At 41.1% G+C, this 7,148-nt stretch overlaps 1 long non-coding RNA gene across 2 annotated transcripts; it reads left to right on the top strand.

Annotated features, from left to right (window-relative positions):
• The first annotated feature begins 4,512 nt into the window (after positions 1 to 4,512).
• Positions 4,513 to 6,821, top strand: LOC106934588 (uncharacterized). 2 transcript variants are annotated; one of them, XR_001421727.1, is made up of 3 exons: positions 4,513 to 4,604; positions 4,853 to 4,895; positions 6,648 to 6,821. It is a non-coding gene; the product is annotated as an uncharacterized LOC106934588 (long non-coding RNA). The 2 variants fall into 2 exon arrangements; XR_001421728.1 differs by lacking the exon at positions 4,513 to 4,604 and adding an exon at positions 4,625 to 4,727.
• Positions 6,822 to 7,148: the final 327 nt, after the last annotated feature.

Raw genomic sequence — 7,148 nt, 5'->3', positions numbered from 1 at the left:
ATATATATATATTGTAGTATCTTTCAGTTCAACTAGATGGAGCCACTCCCTAAAGTTGCCACCCTGCAGACGCTGAATATTATGTCAAAGGGTAGAGGAACTCTACTCTCATCCTTTTGTGGTTTCTGTTTCACAGGTTTGTGTGCTAGAGCTGAGGAAATGACACTTGTGTGTGGTGTAGCTGTGGACCGACTACGAATGTGTACATAGCCAAAAAGACTGTCCCTGCCTGTCCGCCACACTGCTGTCTGTCCCATCAGGGTCCGCTTCTTCGTGGACGTCCCACAGTTCGTCACGCCTGTGCCGTACAGACGTAGGAAGAGCCTCCCCAACGTCACTTGGACCCCCAGTGGGTCAAACAAAACTCCGGCATCCTTCCGTCTTCTCATGTCCGTATTCGCTATATCAGAAGTGTACACATTTTTTGATCTCTGTCGCTGCGTGCGTATCAAACCTATCAGAATCTGGCGGCCCACACAGAGCTAAATTTGGACCTCACTGGGTTTATCTTGTGACGTGAGAGGCTTATCTCTTTTCATTTACAGATCTACTCATTTCCTGTTGGTGACATATGCCAACTCCTTCTTTTAATCCAAGGGATGTTTTTAAGTTGTCGCCGGTTTTAAAAGTGAGCAGAACCTTGCAAAAGTATTCACATCTCTTCAATTTTTAAGTCGGAACAACAAACTTTCTATTTTATTGGGACTTTGTGTGATAGTCCTACACAAATAAGCAAATAGTGAAAAATATGGAAAACTGGACTAGTTATCATTGCAAACTAGTGTTAGCTTCGCCAAGTTGAATAAATAATACCAATGATTAAGTCTTTTCTCAGATTCCAAAATGGATTTAGGTCTGGGATTTGACTGGGCCACTCTGGTAGTTGAACCTCCACCCCAATATCACGTCTTTTTCACCAAGGTGTGTAGCTCCATTCGTCCTCTGACCACCTTCTCTGTTTCTACAGAAAAAAATAATAAATGCATCGCCATCCCATGATGCTGCCACTACCACTTTTAACTATGGGGACAGGAAAGTGAGCCTGATCTGTTCCACATAGGTCAGTCAGTTGGTTGTTATCCTGCCAATACTGGTTATCTGGTTATTTTAAAGGCAGTTTTTATCAGAGTAAATGAGGCTGAATCCAAATACACACAGCAAATTTTTCCCCCCATTTTTCTTCCACTGCGCAATTAAGCTGCACTTTATGTTGGCCCATCACATAAAACCCAATCACATACATGGTTTTACCATGACAGAATGTTAAACAGCTTCAAGAGTTATGACTGCTTTTGCAAGTTACAGTATTTGGTAACCATCCTAGCTGTTTAAGGGGGGAACCGATTGTTGTTTTCTGGCCGATCACCAATATTTAAAAAGTTTGACCTGCTGATTCCGATTTTGGCCGATACTGATTGATTTATTTTTTTGGTCCAAAAAAATTGGTAAATATAGCGACAAAGCTGCTAAGTTAAGGGTAGATGAAATCAGTCTCACTGGCCAACGCAAATTTAAGGAAGTCGGGCTCGCAAACTGACTATTGAAAACATCTAAGAGTTAATCTGAGCCATGCATCTGCTTCGGATGTGAGATAAAGTGATAAACCCGTTAGACACATGAATTTCGCTGACACAACCATCTGGTAGCTGTAGATGTGCTTCGTTTCTCTCTTGGTGAAACCCAGACGGTGTTGTAACATTCGTTCTTTCCCTCACTTTCTTCTAAAAGGGCGTCTTCTCTTCTGCTAAAACGGCCGTACCCGGTCATCCCGACCTACGTACCACACTGCAGTCGACAATTGTTTCCCCGCATTATTACAAACACACAGGTGACAGACAGATGGCGATTTGCTAGCGGTGTTTAGGTTTTGCTTTTGAAGACAAGTTGGCTGTTGATGAAGTGAACGTGCAGACAGACGCAGGCTGCTTCGTTGAATCTTATAAGATACCATTGCACCGTCATAGCTGCGACCAAAGCAGTAGGCGTTTGAAGTCGTTTTGCACTTTAGCCTAAAATGAGAGAAGATTCAATCCATCACAAACTTATCTTTAGAAGCAGGTTTATCGGTCATCTTCAACTCACATCAATCAAAAAGGACCCGTCAGCCGACCTGTTACATATCCGCCACAAAAAGTGCTTGTACCTTTATTTGCTTTGATAAAGCCAGCAGTCTCTGAACTGGATCCCTCTGACAATGAAATGGTATTTTATCCCCGTTTGGTTTTGGGTGGGCAGGAACAGTACTAACACCGATCCTATGTTTGCTATGTCGGAAAGCCCTCGAAGGTTTTGTACTTTTGTAATTTTGATTCGTTTGTAGCCACGTACTCAAAACGACAAAAAGAAAAACAAAACAAACAAAAAAACACAGATGTAATTGTTGGTGTAATATAACACAGAACATGTAAATACCAATTTTCTGAAAAAAATTTTTTTTGGGTGTCTTTCCACAGACCTATGTTGTACTTTGTCACGGTTGCAGCCTGCAGCCTCCTGATCAGACTGTTGGTATATCACTCAGATCTTAAGGTCTAGAATAAAATCTATTTTGATAATATCTGTGTGTTTTGTGACTTTGCTCCACACCAGAACAGACTTCACACACAACTGCTAGAGATCAGTTCCACATGCGGCTTTATGCTCTGCTCACCAAGAGGCAGAGCGGAAGTGCAGGAGTTCAGCAGCGATCTGAAATGGGGGGAAACATGCATTCCGCACCACTGCATGCAACAGTCAGTCACTGCTATTGTGATAAAAAGATCACACATTTCTCAAAAATGCCAGGCGCTTTGTTTCTGCCATCTCATCTGCTGCAGCCCGGATTCCTGCAACGGTTTGGCCATGTTGAGGTTTCCGCTATGGTTCCTACAGCCCAGAGTTCTGTTTCTGCTGTAACCATGCTAAATGTGCACCTGACGGTCCTTCAGATTATAATGCTAGCTTGATGTATGGGAACAAACAAGAATGAATTTCTGTTCAGTCAGGCAAACATTTGAAACATTGGGTCGAAGTTGATCTGCATCACCATTATACACAAGCTAGTAGACTCCAGCAGCTAGTTGTTTTTTTTTTGTTTTTTTGACTTTTGTTTTTTGTCTGAATTTTACCAAACAGGGTAGTATTTGATAGGTTCCTAAAAGTAATCTACATGATCTTTTATGAAATGTCAAAGTACTATTTTTTTATTAGGTTGAGGTTGGTGGACCTCAATGTCAGCTAGAAATTCAAAAGCACGTGGATGTGGGTTGTCTGAGTAGAGATGGTGGTTTACACAAAATGACTATTTAACTCTTTCCTAACTCTTGGCCATACGTTCACATACACCTTTTAGAAAAACAGTCCTGCTTATTACACACAAACACACATTGTTGCTGAAAGAAGAGGAAGTTCCTTATGCAACCGTGGTTATTCAGGCCAATCAGGTCACTTTTAGTTTCATCAGACCAAAGGATATGCATTATAAAAATGGTGACACAAGGAAGAGAAATCTGATATCAAACTTGAATAATAAAAAGTATTATCAGCATAGCTATCAGCAGTGGTGGCTTTAGGGTTTGGGATTATAGTTCAGGTTGAGTTTTTGAAATGCTGATCAGGTGTGTCCAATTGTAAACACAGTATCTTGTTGGCATGGTTACGCATTGTACAAAGCCTAAGAAGAAAAATCTCCCCAGCTGCAAAACATTCAAAATCAGAGGGAAAAACATGTTTCTGATTCACGTCTACTTTGGTCATCTGAAATAGAAACAGTTTATCTATTCCAATATTATTCCGACATTAATGTTTTCTGGTCTAATATTAATAGTTGGGTCTCACTATTAAGAGACCCAACACTCGCTGTTAAGTAAGTGACTGTTGGAAATTTTAGGGATTCCATTAAAATCTCTAAAATACAGATTTTAATTAAATAAACAAGAATGTTGTATATTTCATGGACAATTTGAAGTCTGATATTTCTGACATCATTAATCTTGTGATCACTTTGTGTACTTTATTCACAAAGTTAATAAATAGCGATGCACTTTGTAATACGACAACTACCATGACTTACCAAAAATAATAGCTAAAACAATGCTGCTTTAAGTTTGCTATGACATGTTTATTTTTGACTGCTTTCTTTGTTGACACTTTGCAATTACGTCACTTAATCATTCGAGGCGCCATGATGGACGAAAGTATTCAACTGAGCGACTGAAGTTGTTTTCGTCAGTTTATTCATGGCTTTTATGTGTTCCAGTTAGTCTGTGAACGTAACACACCTAGTTCGCCATAATGTAATATTTGATATCTTTCTAATCACACTTATAAAGTATATGGATGTTAATCTTCTTACCTTGTAAAAATATTCGCTGCAAATCCGCGGTTACACCGAGGGCTGCCAGTCATGATTGACGGCTGCTGTCCATCCCAAAAGTTATACAAGTTAGGTTTCCACCCCTGTCTGTTTGTGCAGCCGACCGCGCAGCACTCTGTGGCCATTTTTACTGCGAAATCAACTAAATAAAAGCGATATTAGGCTACCAGATGTGCGTTTCTTGACATAACTTACAGGAGCTCACAGGCTGTTTTGACGGAGCGGGTCGCGTTTCGAAGACCCGCAAAAGGTCAATTCCAATGTTTTAAAATTATTTATTTACAAAAATCACTCACTTCAAAAACTTGTGTTTTTACTGTGTTTTTCAAACACAGTAAAAACACAAGTTATTAAAGACAACCACGGTAAACAGGTAACCGTAAATTAATTTAGCACGTTAAAAAAAAAAAAAAAACTTTTCTAACTGTGTGTCCTTTGTTGACTCGTGAAGAAAGTAATTTTGTTTCTTTCCTTCTTTTTTCCTTTCCTTTTTTAAAGGCAGACCCATTCCACGCCTTGGCTCAGCTCCAGACGAGATAATGTAAGTATCTCTGTTTCGCTAAGTTCTAGGCTAACGGTAACGTTAGCATCGTAAACAAAAGAGGAACTGGTTAACGAGGGTTGTTAGAGGAAGACTGGCGAAACCAATTTTATTTAAACACACACACACACACACACCACTACAGATGGTGTACAAGCACTTTGAATTGCCTTGTTGCTGAAAATGTGCTATATAAATAAAATTACCTTATCTTACCTTACACTATACAAGCTCAGACTGGGCAGAGAACTTCTCTAAAACAGCAAGCTGTTTCACAGACCTTATACTTATCTCTGGACTTTGGCTGGCCCACTTTAAACATATACTCCATTGTAGCTCTGGCTGTATTGTGTCCTGAAAAAGTATTCGCACCGGTTTGTCACTTTACCACCACAAAACATCCATATAATTTAGGCATATTATGAGCTACATGATGCAAAATTTTCCAAATAAAACCCTGAAGTTTGTCGTGGATTCGGCCCCCAGGAGTCAACACCATTGTGGCACAATTTAGTTGTAATTTCCAGCAGCTTTGCAAATCTAGAGAAATCGCCACCAAGCTCAGTCTGGGCAGAGAACTTCTCTAAAACAGCAAGTTGTTTCACAGACCTTTTACTTATCTCTGGACTTTGACTGGGCCACTTTAAACATATGCTCCATTGTAACTCTGGCTGTGTGTGTAGGGCCGTTGGAAACTGAGCCCGGGCCAGCCACCTTTGGCTGCAATTACAACTAAGGATTTTTTTTCTTCCCCGGGTTGTTCTGCATTTAGCTTCATCTTATCAGCTCTGACCTACTTCTTTGTCTCTGCTGACGAAAAGTGTCCCACATGACGTTGTAGCCATTATTTTAGCGAAGGAGATGATGTTTTTAAAGCGATGTGCAGTGTTGACTTTCTGCCACACATCATATTTGTCAGCCAATAATATCTGCTTTCTTTCAGCTGTCTCTTTCCTCTTACTCTTTTTTTCAAAACCCATATTGCAGAACTAATAATTAAAATCGACAGTCGGCCAGAAAACTGCAATTAGTGCACCACTAAAATGAAGGCAGTCGCTCGCACTCGATTTTATTTAGGGGTAGCAAAGCGAAGGGAGCTGTATATAAATGCAAGCCACACTTTTAAGATTAAAAAATATATATATTTATTTGTTGTTGTTTTTTTATGAAAACTATCCTTTCCCTTCCACTTCACAAGAGTTGAGTTGGTCTATCTCACGGGACGTGCTGTGGTTGAAATGGTACAAAAACGTGGAAACATTTAAGGGGTGTGAATACTTTTGCGCGGCTGAATATCTGTGGGTTTCTTTTCAGAGATGAAAAGAGGCTGCTTAGGAGTTAAGAAGCTGTTGGTGTTGTGAAATGGAAAAAAAAAAAGGAAGTGTGAAACTGAACAACCTGTAGCTGTGTGTGTGTGAGTGTGTGAGTGTGTGTGGTGTATTGCATTATTAAATTGGGACAAAAACAGGAGGATACGCAGGATGCAGCTGCAGATTTTCCAATCGGCTTCGTTCGACGGCCGTTTGAAACTCTCTTTGGGTCTGGAGCCTCCGTTCCTCTGTCTGCTTCATAGCCACCCGGGCTGCTGTGAAAGAAGGGAGGGAGGGAGGGAGTGGAAACAGCACAGTTAGGGAACCTGGCCCTGTTTTTTTTTTTTTCCTTCTTTGTTTTTTATTACCAGCAACTTTACAATCAACACTATCAGTCTCAGACCAGGCATCTGACTGAACTTTCACACTGTCTCTCCGGCAGAGAAGCAGAGTGATCCTTCCCATGTTGGGTGGACTTAGAGCTGAAGCCTGCCCCACCTCCTCACCTCGGGACTAACGCTTACACTTGAAGCAGAAGAGAAAGTCTTTCAAAGCGGAGCAGGGAGAACGTGGACCTACTCCATCGACCTGGTGAGTGCTGGCTGTGGTTCTTACTGTGGGTTGTTTCCCACCCGCGTCTCTCCTCTGGGCTTCAGCTCTTATTTATACAAACGGTGACTCTCAAACTATGTTTGAGAGCAGCTCTGGTTTTAGAGTCACCTGTGAATCGGGGTGCCGCCCTGCTTGCATCTGTCCTCACGGAGAAAGTAATCGGGGAGGGAGTATTTTTAAAAACGGGAAACTTCAGTTTGGATCGATCAATGTCTGCACTGTCTGCTCACCACCCTGAGCCTGACTAATTACTCCTAAATATGTCCTTCTTCTTAAAGGCCCAGTTTACTTCACCTGCTCTCACTGAGCTCCAGTTGTATTTATGCGTCAC

This window comes from Poecilia latipinna, unplaced genomic scaffold, assembly GCF_001443285.1.
Source record: "Poecilia latipinna isolate Pla-1442-1.1 unplaced genomic scaffold, P_latipinna-1.0 Scaffold1829, whole genome shotgun sequence".
In the NCBI taxonomy this organism is placed as follows: domain Eukaryota; kingdom Metazoa; phylum Chordata; class Actinopteri; order Cyprinodontiformes; family Poeciliidae; genus Poecilia; species Poecilia latipinna.
This window is presented reverse-complemented; position numbering and strand designations above follow the sequence as displayed.